We start from the raw sequence: 16300 nt of genomic DNA on the forward strand, positions 1-16300 counted from the left end.
GCAGTATTCCTGATTTGCTGCAGCATGGGGGAAAGGAGAACCTGGGCCCATGTTCAGGGAACAAAATGTGTAGAGCCAAGCAAGGAAAGACAAAACGACAACAGGAATCAAAGGCTGTTGTGTCTGATCCAAGAACACAAGGCAGTTAGAAAAACAGTCTCAGAAGTAAATTGCCATAAATGACAGGTACTATAGTAGCTAGAGAGCTAAGAAACAAAGATATTTCCTGTGCAATAAACCAAGTAGCATTACATAAAAGAAGAACTTAATTTAAAGGGACAACCATCCTCACCCTGTGCTTTACACCGCTTTAAACACTTTTGTGACAAACCAACAAGACACCTTACTATTACAGCATTCAAGGGGGTCTCCCTTTACCATAAAATCTCTCAAGTTATTTTTATGGATGCCAAGCCAAAGTACAATGAGGATACGTGACTGAAGTCACACAGTTTGTCTCTGGCAATGCAAGAGCTGAATCTGGACCTCCCACAGTTCAGGCCAACGCTCTCAATGCTGGACTCCCTTTTAACACCACCCCCCCCCAACACACACACACACACACACCCCTACAAGAAGGGATGGGAAAATGGACTCAAGCATATTTTATTTTCTTTACTAGAGACCCAGTGAATCAGCTCTTGATGAGAAAGGGCAGAATCATGCATATGCAACTTCAAAATTCAGGGGAATGCTGAAAGACATAATTTTCTCCCTCGTGTCCTCAATCCCTTACATGGAATGAATTTGCTGGGTGCCACTCCTAGCACTGACATCACAAAACTCACCATGCTAACAGTGTTTGCCATCTTATCAGATACCTTACAGAGACTAAAGAGCTTCTTCATCCAAGAGCCATTCTTCTGCTCGCTCTGCGCATTCAGTGGATTAATTACAGGTCTCATTCCCACCGGCTATCTTGCGCTTGTCAGAAGAACTGTGCAAAACTCCCCTATAAATGAGAAAAGAAAGACTCTTAGAATAAGCAGTCTTAAAAAAAAAAAAAAAGCAGCTCTTGACTGGAGTATATATGTCTAATAGCTAATTATGATGCTAAGTCATGGAATCTGCTGATAAAAAAAAAAATTAGCTATCCCCAGAAGACACACAATCTAATAAATGTTCATTGCAAATCTAGCTCCTAAATCTGCTGCCCGCTGAGATAATGAAGAATGATTCAGTCAGACCCAGGCATCTTTTTAATTTCAGATGCAAAACTGCTCAGTGTTGTGTGAGGCTGCTACAGACAGCAGCAAAGTAAATGGCAGGGGCGGGGGGAGGCAAAACAGGCTGATACAGCCCAGACTGCCAGACAGGAGGAGCTCCTTGTCCAATTCCTTGGAAGCTGGAAGATGAGGAAAAAAATAGGGCCATAATAAAGGCTCGGGGCAAAAATTGCCAATAGGATTCCTGGCTTAATTTTTGGTTCGTCATTGCTGTAGAGGTGCTATGTGTTTATGTCCAGCCCATTTATGGAACAGAGATAGATTCTACTCTGAAGACTTTGCTCCTTGTTAGCTGCTGTTCTATCACAGCAATCCTCACATGTAACCTGATTCCCTGGCAGGTATTTTTATTTATTAATGCCACTGAAAAACCTGCATCTGTCCTTTGGGTAGCAATACCCGGTGACCTGAACTGAGAACAAAGCTATTATTATATTGACTTCAAAAAATGACTAGCAGCTTCATATATATATGAATAGAAATATAAAAGAATATATATATATAACATTAGGCAATGAAACTCCCATCTATTAAATAAATTGGGATGTGCTTTCTGTTTTCTGACCTACATATTTAATCAACTTGTATTTTCAAGGGGCACATGGCTCTGCTCCAAGGACAGCCTGAGAGTTTCCATATCATAAATGAGCTCCAAAAATTTGCCACAACTGGTGATGCAGCATTTTTCAACAAATTTCCAGATGCAAGGAGGTGCACTTCCTATCCATCTTCTGACAGAGGAGCCCAGCGGATAAAACAGACATACAACTTCTGAGTTGGCATGTAAAACATACATTAGGGAACTGTCCTTGTAAGGGACATTTCTTATGCCTTTCTTGTTTACTTGCCCACAGGCCAAAATGCTTGGCCCAACAGTCACTCTAAGATGCTCAGAGGGAGAGCAATCACATAAAAGCATTGCAGACTTGACCTAAGGCCAATTTCTCTCCAGTGTAAGTTAAATCAATCAGTGAAGGAAACTTTTGGCTAAATTCCCTGCTTATTTCTCACACTTTCTCTTTCCTACCCATTGCCCAAAGCCACCGTCATCCTTTCCCTTCCTTCCAGTGTTTTTTTTCTCCGGCTTGTCGCCACTCTCACAGCCCCATAAGCTATCTGGCTCTCTCTGTGATGCTGCCTCCCCTTATCTGGGATTCTTGACCAGTGCCCAAGGGCCAGAGTAGCCTTTGTTGGCTGCAGAGCAAGTCTGGAACTATCAAATTAATCTGCTGGTTTACAGGGTGACCGCAGCAACAGCTCAGTTCCTGCAGACATTTTCTACAAGAGAACTTTACTCACCCCTTGATTGCTATGCCCCGTAGGTAGAGAAAACTGGAACAGTATCTCACATCTGCTGTTGAAATTGCCACCTCTCTTCTGCACAGTTCTTAGCACCTTTTCTACTAACTCACATGAGATTTTATCTGGCTTGGTGCACAGGACTTCTTCTATTGAGGACTTCTCCCTCTCCTATTCCAGACTTCTGGGGTGGCTAATGCCAATGGCCAGAAGTCTGACATGGGCCAGCAATAATCACTTCTTCCTTCCAGTAAAAAGTATTGTAGTCCTGGTATGGTAGTAATATTGTAGTCCTCGTATCCACCCAGCTCTGCAGCTAGATATCAATGCTGAACTGCACTGCTTCATACCCTGAGCTTGCTTTCTATCTGCTGTCTTCTATCCCATTCAAGTTAAACCTTCGGTTTTAGCCTTCTTTTAATTTACAGATTAAGCTTTTTATACAGTACTTTAAGTGAAATAATGTCTATAGAAGACGAAAAGATTTATGCAGCAAAGTCCAGCCAGCCCTTAAAAATTACTGTGATTTCTGTTTTTTACTACAGCAACATTAGAAATTGACCCTTGGTACAGAGAAAGTCAGGGTGACGTTTCAGACGATTACAAAGTAGTTTCATAAGTTTCTACCATACGTTCTGTGAAGGTAAGTACTGAGCTTTGAGGTGTTCTACATTCTTCAGCTTTATAGTTCTGTAGTCCGTGTTAACCTTTGTATGGTTCAAAGCTAGCTACAGGTAATCTGTGAGAGCTTAGAGTAGGTGATACTCACTTTAAAAGACTCTTACATTTATTTGTAAGATCATTAAATCCCTATGAAATCATTTATTTGCTTAAACAAAACACCATACAGTATCTTGGGTTAACAAAAGAAGTTTTGCTAAAAAATTATGCAAATAACCATTGGCTGAGTGCTAGATTAGTTAATTATTCTTACTAAAGAATGTATTCTAAAACATAAAAAGCCTTCCAGAGGCTCCTTTTCTGTCATTTTGTAAAGTGCGCACGACACAGGCAAGTTGCCACAAATATTTACACTTGTGAAATAACTTTTGCAAAAGATCAGACGAATGGTTGAGCTTAACTGAGTGCCCTGCCCATTAAAATGGACCTAAAGCAGCAAAACCTATGATGAAACATTACCAAATCACTCATTTGCGAGAGGTTTCCCTTACTTTCATCGGTTTATATCTGGGACACCCACCCACTAGAAGATTTAAATGCCTCTTCTAATAATAACTTAATATATTTATAGATATTTTTGTCCTCCAAATAAAAATGCAACACTAATTCCTGTTTAGCACAGAGCACCACTATCTTACGGCAGCAACTGCTGCTGATTGTAATATATATTTCGCAGAAGCCAGCATCAACTGTGGCTTCCCCCAGCTCTGAGATGGCTATAGGAAAATAAAAATTCTGCTCTTAGGTGTAAGTCTATAAAGACAGAGGAATTCTCAGCTTGCGTATTTGATGTAAGTAACCACCTTGAGCTTTTGGAGAGTTCACAGCCAAATAAAAGATCTTGGTTCAGTCATGGCTCTTCTTACAGCCAGCTGGTGGAAAGTTTTACCTATCCCTGAATTTCATGGTATGTTTGTTAACAAGGAGGAAATTTAACAAAAGCTTGAAAAATAAACTGCCCTCTATCCTTAGATGTGGGATCAGTTCCCTGGAACAACAACAGAACAGCAAAAAAGCTGCCTCAGCCCTCAAGTTCTAAGGTAGATGAAGATTTCACCAAAAATTTCAGTGATTCTCCCCATGCTGATTAAACCAACAAAAACACAGCAGGGTCATCAGTGCAGGAGGTGAACTCCAGACACGTTGGAATTACACAATGATCAGATAAAGCACTTCAGTTCAAGAAAGGAATAAATGGAAGATTAATATGGGACACAGCAAAATAATGAGGTCTTGCTCTGTCCTTCGTGGTCTCGAGCCTTCTTGACAGCACAGCCTTTAGCTTTGTTATGCATTTTACTAGTACTTCCCCAAAATACAACTTTCTTGTATTTAGCTATGTCTGGAGTGCACGTGAGGGGGGGGAAATGTCCACAAGTTTCCATAAGCCAGAGCCTGCCAAGCATCAGCATCACGTATGACATGTTCACACTTGGCAGCTCCATCAGGCTCTCCTGGAGGCTCCCTGAAATGCCATATGTCCATCCCAGCTCCAGAAAGCAGCTTGGCTTCTGCTAGCAGGTACTAGAGGCCATTTCTAGCACCTGCACTGTGCAGCCCCTCACTTTCCCTCCTTTCACTTGCTGTTCTTGCAGGATTGCAATTCAGTGACTGCGACTGGAAAAGCAGAGTTCAGATCTCATCCCAGTTTCCACCCTGACAGCCCGTCACTTTGTTTTAAGCTCTCCCCATCTCATTCGTCCACCTCCAGGTTCCCTCCCTTGGCGTTTTCAGGCACCCATCTAGCAGTCATCCTTCAAGTTCTTATCCTTATTCCAAACTAAAGAGCTTCTAGGCTTCATTCCACCTGCTTTGGGTTACAGCAGACAACTCTATGCCAACCCACATCCAACATTTGGATATTAGGAATTGCCACAGTTGTCATCATTACAACAACTGGATGTTATAGCTCCTGTATCGTGTCAGGGGTTAAGCCACTCTGCACCAGAGATGGAGAAAATCTAAGACTGAAAATACAAGATACTGTGCACTTCTCACAGGATACTTGTGCAGCTTGTGTAGCTAGACCTCAGGCCTGATCCAATCTGCTATGTTCACTCATTTCAGGCAATGGAGAGACACAAATAGAAACAGGCAGCTCTGGCCACACAGAGTCATAAATATACAAATTATTACACAACACAATTAACATTAAATATGGCGGGGAGCAGCACTAAATCAAACACTGTGAAAACAAGGCAGGGGCTGGTCTACCCTGCATGTCTGATCTCCATCACACAGTGCCTCAGATACTCTTACCCAGCTAAGGAACAGTGCTAGTGCTGGATTCCAGGACGTTGCCGGGTTTCCCTCAGCCCAGCGTCTTTACTCACTCAGTGGTGTGCTACGATGTTTTACATTCATATTCTTTCTCAACTCTTTCCTCACGAGGCGGGTATAATGCTAGCATGTTTTCCATGCTACCATGACTTCCCAAACCCAGGGTCATTTCTCCATAGGAAAAATATCCAAGTGTCAAGTTATTAAACAGGGATCTTGAGCACTTGCTTAGTAAGTCACAGAATTGCACAGCAAGTGCTAAGTCTATTCAGTCTTGCAGGGCCTCTGCTTACATGTTTTATTGTCTCATCTCAGTCTCTGGTCTCATTACCGGAGCAAGCCGAGGCAGTTCTCCTCCCACACCAGTGCCCGTAACTACTTGGAAAACTGATGGCGCAATGCCCGTCCGACAGATGGGGTATCTGTCTTGGATTATACCAAAAAATTGCAAGTCAGCAAACTTCAAGAAAATTGGACACAAGTGGTCTAAAGAGAGAAATTGCGAGAACAGGCCAGCAGTTGCAATGCAGTCCCGCTTCGCTTCTCACCAAGGTCACGGCAGCTGGAATGTGCTTGCCTGAAGTTTGCTCTCTCAGAGAAACAGCCATGTGATTGACCCAACTAGTCACTTGATTTCACAGATGCTTCATGGCAGTATAGCTCCAGGAACATTTATGAGACTATAAAGCGGGGATTAAAGAGCAAGCAGTCAAAAGAGCAATTTTACTACATCCCTAGCACAGCATCACATTTGCACGCAAGGAGAAATAAGTCCAATAACGGGAAGAATCCCATTCAGCAGCCTGCACACTCATCTGGGTGGATTTGACCATCAAAGAGACAGGCTGGAATAGAAAGTTATATTCTGCTCTGCTTACATTTATACGTACTTGAACTTTACATATGCATAGTCCCAGAGACTATGTGTGTACAGTAAGAATATTTTGTAAACATTAAGAGGTTCAGGGCTTTAAAAATCAATTTATTCAGTTACACTTCTAATCTTCCTTGTTGCCTTGTATAGACAAACACACTGTTCTCCACAGGGGAGGCAGAGTAGTAATAATTTTAAAGGGGTGGGAAAATGTCCAATTCTTTGGGTAAAGAATACAGAATATTGCAAATTCATGCTGTTGTTTGCAAGCATTTTGAGTATTCAATGACTATATTTCAGCCAAATCATTTCAGACGATGATAATTTTTTTGCTAAATAGTCGAAATGAACGGTTCATTAAAAATCTGATCTCATTCTGAATGCATAACTTTGTGAGTCTAGAACTCACTTGGATTTACAGTGCTGTGCACGTGCACAGAAATGTGACCAACCAAAGGATCTGTATCACCTATGCTTTGGTATTTGAGGGTTGTTTTACCTTGGGGACTGTGGGGTTCATCCCCACCAAAACTTTTTAACCCTCAATAAAATCTTTTGAGTTACTTACCTCTGATGCTAACCATGCACAATGCATATGCCAGCATCACACCTGACATGACCACATTATTTAGCCATCTTCCTGTTTATCACTTCGACTAGAAAACATGCAACAGCAAGAAGTTGCGGCATCATCAGTGATGACTGCTCAACAGCTAACGCTCTGTTCCTGGGTGTATACAGTACAGTAAGCAGCCATGTAGTCACAGAATGGTATCTCTCTCGCTTTTGTGTACACCACACCCTTCCCTTTTCCAAGGATGGGCAGCTTTAAAAACATAGATCTGTTTTTGGTTTTGTCCTACATGAGTCAGGGGGATTCTGATACCTAAAGATACTAAAAATAATAATAATCTAGCCATAAAATACTGGAGAAAATAAAATACATCTGCTATCTCTGATGAATAGGAGTTGAGATGTCTGAATACAAAACACTCGGGAATGGAGCAGAGTATGTCACCAAGTGACCATTTGAGCAATCAGCCAGACAGAGTCAACATATCCATTGCCAGGAAAAGATATATTTATTCTCTGAAAAACATGAGTAGGAATATTGGTAAAGACAGAGTCTTTGTCTCTCCTCCCCCAGAGTCCTCTCAAACATGCCAAATTTGCTACTGAAGTTACTTGGATGAAGTCTCTTGCTCTTATCACTAACATCTTCTCTCGGGAAGAAAGCCTGGCTTCAGTTGTCAATAGCAATGCTCCTACTGGCTTCAACAGAGGCAAGATTTCACACCTGGTATCTATCGTAACTGAATTACAAGCTCTACCAACTGAAATGAAGATTAGCTTAAAACTGAAGTTAATGAAACTAGTTGCGTTTTTATGCTGATGCACTTTTCTTTATGGCAAAAAATTTGCTGGTTTAGCTTTGTAAGGATTCTGATAAATTAGATAATCTCTCTCTGCAGTAATTATCCATAAGCCCCAGTCCAAATTCAGAAACCCCTATATAACAAGCTCTCTAAGCATACAATAGTGACCTGGCTGGCTCCCACAACCCAGAAAGGATTCTTTCTCCCTGGGTTACATATATCCAGGAGACTTGGTCTCTAAATGGTGGCAGGAGTTGCCTCACTCATCTCCCAAATCTAGCATGAGGCATGACTAATGCTTGTGATGTGCCCTGAAATACTGGGAGGAAAGGTGCTATAGAAATGCAAAGCAGCTTTCAGGAACAGAAATACATTGTCTCTCACTCTTCCTTTCCCCCACCTTTTTTTCTTTCACACTTCTTTGTTGTGGTCCCAGTTTATTTTGTAAACAGAGCCTAAGTACTGTTTGGCAATGGCATCAGGATCTTCTCAAAACAAACACATAAAGCTCATAAGAAATCTCCAAATGCAACTGATTGTCTTAAATATTTATCATTTCACTCCAAGAAAAATATTTAAGAGAAGCAGAACATGAAGTAAAGGAAGGAAACATACAGTGTTATCTCACATAAACATCTTCTCAAAGCACTGTCAGGCCAGCTTATATGAAACAAAACAGAACTTTGAACTAGCTATCAACGTAGCTGCTCTCTACAGCCTCTCTCAACAGAGGCTGAGGCATCCTTGCATTGACGCTCCTGGACAAAAAAGCCACCCCAAAAGCCCCAACAGTTCTTAGCCAGGCAAAATCCCTTCTTCTTTCCCTATTCTTGTCCCTCAGTGGAAAAAAAAGTACATACGTGACAAGCCATGTGGCTCTAAAAAGTCCTCACTCCGGAGAAAAAAAAAAATCATTCTCTTGATAATAAATAAATATGCACCAGTTTTTAACTAAAAATTAAGATCTGGAGGAAGCGACACCTGGCCATATTCCTCCCTCTCATCCTTTGGGTAAGTTTTTTTTCCCTGAAAGCACTGGCTAACTTGCTGATGAGGTGACCAGGGCCGAGTGACCTTCAGATCCAACATGAAAAGGGCAGACAAGCCCTCTAGACACACAACAGCAACCTATAACTGGCAAGGGCTGAAGCAATTCAGATCAGTCCTTTCCTGTTTGGGTGAACTGGATACAAGGGCTCTGTACTGTTCATTCAAGTTGAAGCATTTCCTGGCATCATGAAGAGCCATTAAAGTTTTCCAGAAAATTAGCAAGACCAAGAACGAGAGAAAGTAGAAACAGAGAAAGTTTGAGCTGGGAAAACATTATTCCTTTATTTTTTTATTATTTTCTTTTTTTAAGCAAAGATGCTCAGACAAAAAGTAAATGCAGTGAGCTTCAAATCACAAGCCACAAGCTTGGTGGGAGGCAGTTAAAGGGGAAATGCAGCAGGGATCCTCAGCACTGAGTCAAGACCTTTCTTTGATCTTCAGTTTTCTCAAGCTGCATTCCCATATGTGGCCCACCATTTGTTTTTAGTTAGACAGACATAATGAAAAATCCTCTGCTTGGGAAAAGCAACAAACAAGCCTTGCAAAAATCACGCAGTGACAGCCAGTCAAAATAAGGAAGAACTAAAACCACAGAAGAGATGATGGCATCTAATAAAGAGGGAAAGGCTCAACTGCTTGGGGATGCTCTGGGTACCTTTCATCCAGGAATTTCAAAGTCAGTCAAATCAGTGATGGATAGATAGGAATCACCTCCTCACACATTACTAAATCTGTAATCTCCTATATATGGAACCAAAAAACCTGGTTCCGGTGTCCCAAGGTTTTATCAGCAGTGAGCCATGTGGGTACGGTCCTGGCTCATCCTAATTAACTTGTCAGGTTTGACAGGATCAGAGTTGTAGGTTGTAGCATAATGAACTACACATGAGCACAATAAATCACATGATCTTGCCTTGTCATCCTTGTCATTTATGTATTTTCTGCATCCTCTTTTGTTTATTAGCCCACATAATTACACCCTTCCCCAGTTTAGGGGGTACTGTGCAACATCTTCATGATTTGCTGTCTCCTTACACATGGACCCCAAAACCCACCAACATTCTTAACTACAGTTTTGTTTGTTGGCATCTGGCACAGCATATGCAGACGCGAAGCAGTTCACATGTCACAGAGCTATTGTTCCAGACTCTGTATATTTACAGTTATCATCAGTTACTCATGACAGGCTTTGAAAATTTTCATCTCAACAACTAAAAACTCCTCAAATCTTTTAAATTAAAGCTCACAACTCAGAACTTCTGCATGCTTATGGTTTGCTTTTCTTAGTCGCCCAATACATTAGCAAACAGTGGTATCATTTATCCAAACACTCTGGATAGCTGCTATCACCAGAGTAGTCTTAATGTAGACTATATACTATATTTACAGTGTTTCACAGATGGAAGTGAAAACCAAAAAGCATCAAATCCAGCCCATGGAAAAGTTTCAACTATGCCTCTCATTTAAAACATTTCTGAAAGCGTATCAAGTGGACCATTTTGTATTTGCTTTTGCAATGCAAATGTCGCTGTCACCCTGTGATTAAGACAAAATACATACCACAGCTCTCACGTGAACTGCCAGGTGCACGGCCACATGCATGATCCACAACACAACTCCGTATTACTCACAACGCTGTCCCTGGGCCCACGCCAAAGGCAGAGAGCACTCTCAGAGTTAACTGCTTTGCAATGCCACTACTGAAGGAATAAATATACACCAGCAATCAGATTTTTAACCTCTGCGGTCATCAAATGGCATAATTATCAGGAAGGATTTTGCCTACTGCCAGCAAAATCAAGTTGTGCGTTTCTGAAAATGCTAATGACACAATAAAGCATCTATAAAGCACATTATAAAGTAGTTGGGGTCAGCTACTGAAACACAACAGAGGGGTAATAACTCTATCAAAAAGATCCCCTACTGAAGCATTACAGGTCCTTTCATTCAACATCTGGAGAATGGAATTTGTGGTTAGCACTTAAACTTCACTTAAAGGTTTGAATTAAGTTAACCTTTTCTGATAAAACAACACTGTCTCAAGACTAGATTGAATACATTTGAAGCTTAACCAGAGGGGAAGGCTTTGTATTGCAGACAGGGCATGCGAATAGTCTGCCCACGGGTAAACAAGTCCTATGACTGAGGTAAAGCACCTTTCTTGATCTTGCACTACCGCAATGGAGGTGCAGGCAGGCACCTGACTTACAGCCCTCCTGGCTGGGACCCATCCCTCAGAGAGGGCCCGTGCCTGGCCATATTAAAAACAAACAAACACACAAATTTCAGAACCTCTTTGGCAGGATTTTGCCATTGCACGCCCCACCAAGCTCCATTCCTCAGTAGGGATAGCTCCAGCACCTTGTTCAGCACACCTCCTTCCCTCAACCCCAAATAACCCCACTGAACCACACTCCAGCTCAGCCCTGAACACAAACCCTTCCCCACCCCAGCTCGATCCCAAACCTCAGGTGCACCTTGAAGTGTTTCCCCATACACAGAAGCCAACCACATAGTGGGCTGCATCCCCAGCAGTGTGGCCAGTAGGGCCAGGGAGGGGATTCTGCCCCTCTGCTCCGCTCTGGGGAGACACCCCTGCAGTGCTGCCTCCAGCTCTGGGGCCACCAACAGCAGAAGGACACGGAGCAGTCAGAGCAAGTCTAGAAAAGGCCACGAAGATGCTGGGAGGGCTGGAGCCCCTCTGCTGTGAGGGCAGGCTGGGAGAGTTGGGGGGGTTCAGCCTGGAGAAGAGAAGGCTCCGGGGAGTCCCTAAAGGGGCTCCAGGCAAGCTGGGGAGGGATTCCTGATCAGGGAGGGGAGCCATGGGACGAGGGGGAATGGCTTTAAACTGAAAGAGGGGCAATTTAGATGAGATCTGAGGAAGAAATTGTTTGCTGTGAGGGCGGTGAGCCCCTGGCCCAGGTTGCCCAGAGAAGCTGTGGCTGCCCCATCCCTGGAGGGGTTCAAGGCCAGGTTGGCCGGGGCTTGGAGCAACCTGGGCTGGTGGGAGGTGGGAACGAGATGGGCTTTAAGGTCCCTTCCAACCCCAACCATTCCACGATTCCAAGCCTCTCACCGCCCAGTACCCAGGCCCACCGCTTTACCCTTCCCAGTAGCCCAGGTAGTGATTTTCCCACCGACCCCGATCCTGCGCCCCGTGCTTCCACCCGTCGCCATGTGACACCCCGCTCCCGTCCCGTCCTCCATGTGACCCCACTCTGCCCCGAGCACCCCTCGCCACCCCATCACCCGGCCCCGGGCGGACGGCCCGCCCTCCCTCCGCCGCGGTCCCGGCTGCGGCCCGCCCTTCCCCGGCGTCGGGGAGGAGCCAGGCAGCGGCGGCAACGCGCATGGGCCCCGCAGCCTTTCTCTGGAGCGTGTGTGAGGGGGGCGTGTGCCGGACGCGGTTCCCCCTTGCTCAGGGCCCTTCCCCGCGGCTCCTTCCCCGTCGGCTCCTCACCTGCGGCGGCGGCGGCCATGTCGGCGGGACGCGGCTGGTAGACGGCGGCCGGGGCGCCCGGGCTCGGCCCCCGCTGTGGTGGAGCGAGGTGAGTGAGGGGAAGAAGGGCTGAGGGGAGAGGTTGGGGGGGCAGGACGCGCACACGCACACACAGAGGGATGGTTCGTGTCGCGATAGCGCCCGTATCGCGAAGGCGGCGCCGGGGGTGGGTGAGGGGAGGGGGCGCGCGCGCGGCAGCCTCGCCAGCGGCCGTTAGCGCCAACGGCCGCTCACGCGCGGGCGCTGAGGGCTGGCTGTGAGGGGAAGGGGAGAAAGCGAAGAAAAAAAAGAAGTCGTGGGTTTGGGGCTTTTTTTTGTTTATTTGTTTGTTTTGTGGCTCCCTTCCTTCTCTTCTCTCTTCTCACCTGCGTTCGCCGTCCTCTGGGGAAGGTCTCCGAGGTGGGTAAAATCACCTCTCGCCAAGCAGTAATTTGTTGGGAAATAATTTGGAGGGATAACTGGGGTTTCAGCCCGGGCGTGAGGAGAGGCGGCGTGCTGGTAGCGTGCAGCGGCCGTTCGGCTTTGTGCTTGGCCATTGTGCAGGCTGTCCCCTGTGGTGTGTGTGATGGGGCCCTCATAACGCCTCGTTAGACCTTTTCAGGTGCAGTGAGGGCCCAGAGGTCTCCTTGGGCCACCGAAGGTCCTCTGCAAGGCACATCCGTGTGCCAGGAAACTGTAACATGGTGGAGTGCCCGACAGACCTTTGGGGCGCATGGAGATGGTGGTCAAAGCCAGGTTGGATGGGACTTTGAGCAACCTGGTCTAACGGAAGGTGTCCCTGCCCATGGCAGGGGGTTGGAAGGAGATGATCTTTAAGGTGCCTTCCAACCCCAAACACTCGGTGATCTGGAAGGTCTTGGTTAGCTTTCCCCCCAGATTGCAAGAGGGAGGTGAGCAAAGGATAGTGGTCCAGGGGCTTGTAAGGAAAGGTCCCCGGCACGTTTGGACTCTGAGCAATGGCTTCAACTTGAGAAAAAGGTAAATTAACCTTTGGAACTTGCACGCGTCGCACTGTTTTCCTTTCGCAAACTATGCAGCCTATCTCTTTCTCCCCTGAGAACCTATCTCATATCGCAAACCGCTGCTCCAGACTGGACGTATGGCTGTTGAATTGTAAGAAACTGATGGGAGTGAGTTATTTTTTTGTTACACTACTGCACTTTCCACACAAGATAGTGCAGAAAACAGCACTGTGGACAGGGGCTCGGGCAACCTTCACTTGGCTGGGCATCCAATTTGATGTGTTGGTTGATGCTCTTAGTGGTAAGAATGCAATTTATAGGAATAAGTGGAAAGGCAAGAAGGTGGAAGCTTAAAATATGCTATTTCATTTCAAGAAAGAGCTGTAACCCCCAACTGTATTCTCCAAAAGTGACCAGACACTCCTCTGTGATATGGAGCAGAATGAGTACATTGCCAAGACTCTTAAGAGAATGTCTATTTCAGTTGTTTGCTGTTTGAGCATGGGATAGATGCCTTTTTCTACAGAACAGGGACAAATGCCGTGCACATGCTTATTTAGAACTGTGCAACTTCTTTCTTGCTGCACTGATATCTTTTCATTCCAGTTTTGCAAAATTAGGTTAGCCTTGAGCGAACAATTTATTCTGACTGGTAAGTAAAATATTACGTATTCTTCATGTTAAAGGAGCAAGCAGATAGTTCTTGTGCTTGGACTGATTTGTTTTCCTGAAACTTATTGGAGGTTGCTTGTGCCATACCAGGGTGCGGACCCCTGTATAGCTGATGGTTTTATAATGTTTGAACATATCGGAGCCATCTTGAAGAATCAAAAATTTTATTTTTGATCTCGAAGAATCAAAATTTTATTCCCTTGGGGGCATATAGTGATTGAGATAATGAAGGGGGGAAAAATGGGGCGAGTCTGGCAATATGCATTTTGTAAAACCTATTATTTGGGGAGACAACAGAATGGAAAGTGTTAACGTGGTATTAATACTGTGCATAATGTACAGAAATATTAATCCATTGCCAGAAGCAAATTATTGTTCAATCTTTAATCTTGTGGTCTTAATCTGGGATTTGTTTGTTTAAAGTATATTTGTCAAGTTTTTGAAGAAACAAAGAGCATCCGAGGCAGGTCAGCAGAAATATCACTGGGGAATTGTTTTACTTGTTAGATTTTATGTATGGTTTGTAGCTGGGTGTTGCAGTGTTTTTGTGCCACTTGCTGATGAGTTGTGAAATATCAGTATCCCAGTTCTTAATAGTCTATTTTTCTGTAATGCAAAGGGAGGGAAACGATGATGTCATTGAATTTAAGGGGAAAGGATTGCAGTGGTGACTTACTGGCCTGGGAGAAGATCCCAGAGGGAGTGGAGAAAATCTAACAAAAAGGGGAATAGTGCTACTTTGGCCATTTTCCCCCGGGCTTCTGTCTCTTTTGTGAACTTCTGAAAAGGAAATGTCATTTTGCTGTTTGAATGCATTGTCTTGCATGAAGTGTCAGACCACATTATGGGGATGATTTCAGTCAGCTTCCCCTATTTCAAAACAAACATGTCAAACACTGTAGTATGTTTATACAAAAATTCAGTTGCTTTTCAAGAGTCAAATATACATATTTCCAAAAACAAATGATGTTTTTCATACTTTATTATGGCTAACAGAGTTTGTATAGGAGAGAAAAATTGGAATGGGTTCCCTAGGCCTTTGTGTCCTCCTCTCCGCAAATAAGAGGAAGATGTTGGCCTCTTCATGAACTGGGGGATTATTTTCATTCGCGCTTCCTCTCAAAGTATTCTTATCCATGTAGTAGTTCCTATCTGATTCCAGTCACGATGGCAGGAGCTATTGTCTCCCGGTTGTTGGCTCAATACCACTGTGGCTGATCGCAGGGTAAGGGCAGAAAGGGAGGAAGATTTAAAGAGATGTAGGTAAATTTATAAATTTTACTTGCAAAAACCTGGACTAATTGTTCTCTCGAGACTGTAAGTATGGGTGGCTTCTGTCAGGTGTAGCGTGTGGACATGTGGGGCCAGTTTCCTCTCGCAGCTGTGCTCTTGAACTGCGGCTCCGGTATCTGGTTTCAGCCTTCAGTGCGCTTGCAGCAGCATCTTGTACCAGCAGAGCCTTTGAGCTTGCTGATGAGGGGATTTTATGATGAACGCAGTAGGTCCAAGCTAGGAGGGGTCCTGACAGACCTATTCTCCTCCGCTAGACTTGTGCTCACTTTCAAGTTCAGATGCTTGCACTTGTGATGTCTGTGCCTACAATAGTGAAAGTTGTTCAGATTCACTGTTTGGGTCTGATAGCTGCCCTCGGGATGTCTAATACCATAATATAAAAGAAAAAATTGAAATGTTTATCAACTTTTAAAGTCCACAACTGTTTTTCTTGGAAGAATAAGTCGATTTGCTATCTGGGGTGAAGCAGGTCAACAAGTCTGGCCAGTCAGAGCATGTGGATTTTCACAGTGATTTCTATTCTTATGCTAATCCTTCGAACAGGCTGGCTGTGCACTGTTAGCCAATGTGAGAGAGGGGATGTGCATACTGAGGACACTAAAGGGAAGCCATTTTTTGTTGTTATTGTTATTCAGATTAGGTCTTCCAGCCAACCAGAATTTGGAGAATCACATAACCTGAGGATATAATGCTGCGGGTCAGCAGTCATTTAGCAATTCTCAGCCGTTTTGATTGAAACTGTATCTTTTCAGTATTAATTTTGTGTTTTGATTTTTTTTTTTTAGGTCCATGTTGTAGATGAAAACAAATTGTTATCTTGGGTGCTGAACAATTAAAATGGAAAACTTGAATTTTCAAATTGTAATTACTGTGTTGGGTAAATAGTGTAGGAAGGCAGCAGAGCTGTCACTCCGTTGATATCGCTGTGAGCTGCTCATTTGAATCCTGCTTCTACTTCTGATGGTGACTTGCTGTGTTTCTCCCACACCGTTTTCCTGTGTTGCCTCAATTTCTGCTGTGTAAAGCACTTTAGATATATAGGTTGTTGAGTAGTCTGTGTGCGTGTGTTCCTAGGGTGGTGTGTGTGC

The 16300-nt window shown here is 44.2% G+C and overlaps 1 protein-coding gene across 1 annotated transcript in view; it reads left to right on the forward strand.

Moving 5' to 3' along the window:
- Positions 1–12130: 12130 nt before the first annotated feature.
- ARHGAP32 (Rho GTPase activating protein 32) overlaps positions 12131–16300 on the forward strand; it is a 254283-nt gene continuing 250113 nt past the window's right edge. The window contains exon 1 of the mRNA XM_054223141.1: positions 12131–12334. The gene's annotated coding sequence lies outside the window, so the exon portion shown is untranslated. The remainder of the gene's footprint in view (positions 12335–16300) is intronic.

Source organism: Rissa tridactyla, chromosome 17, assembly GCF_028500815.1.
Source record: "Rissa tridactyla isolate bRisTri1 chromosome 17, bRisTri1.patW.cur.20221130, whole genome shotgun sequence".
NCBI classification, from domain to species: Eukaryota; Metazoa; Chordata; class Aves; order Charadriiformes; family Laridae; genus Rissa; species Rissa tridactyla.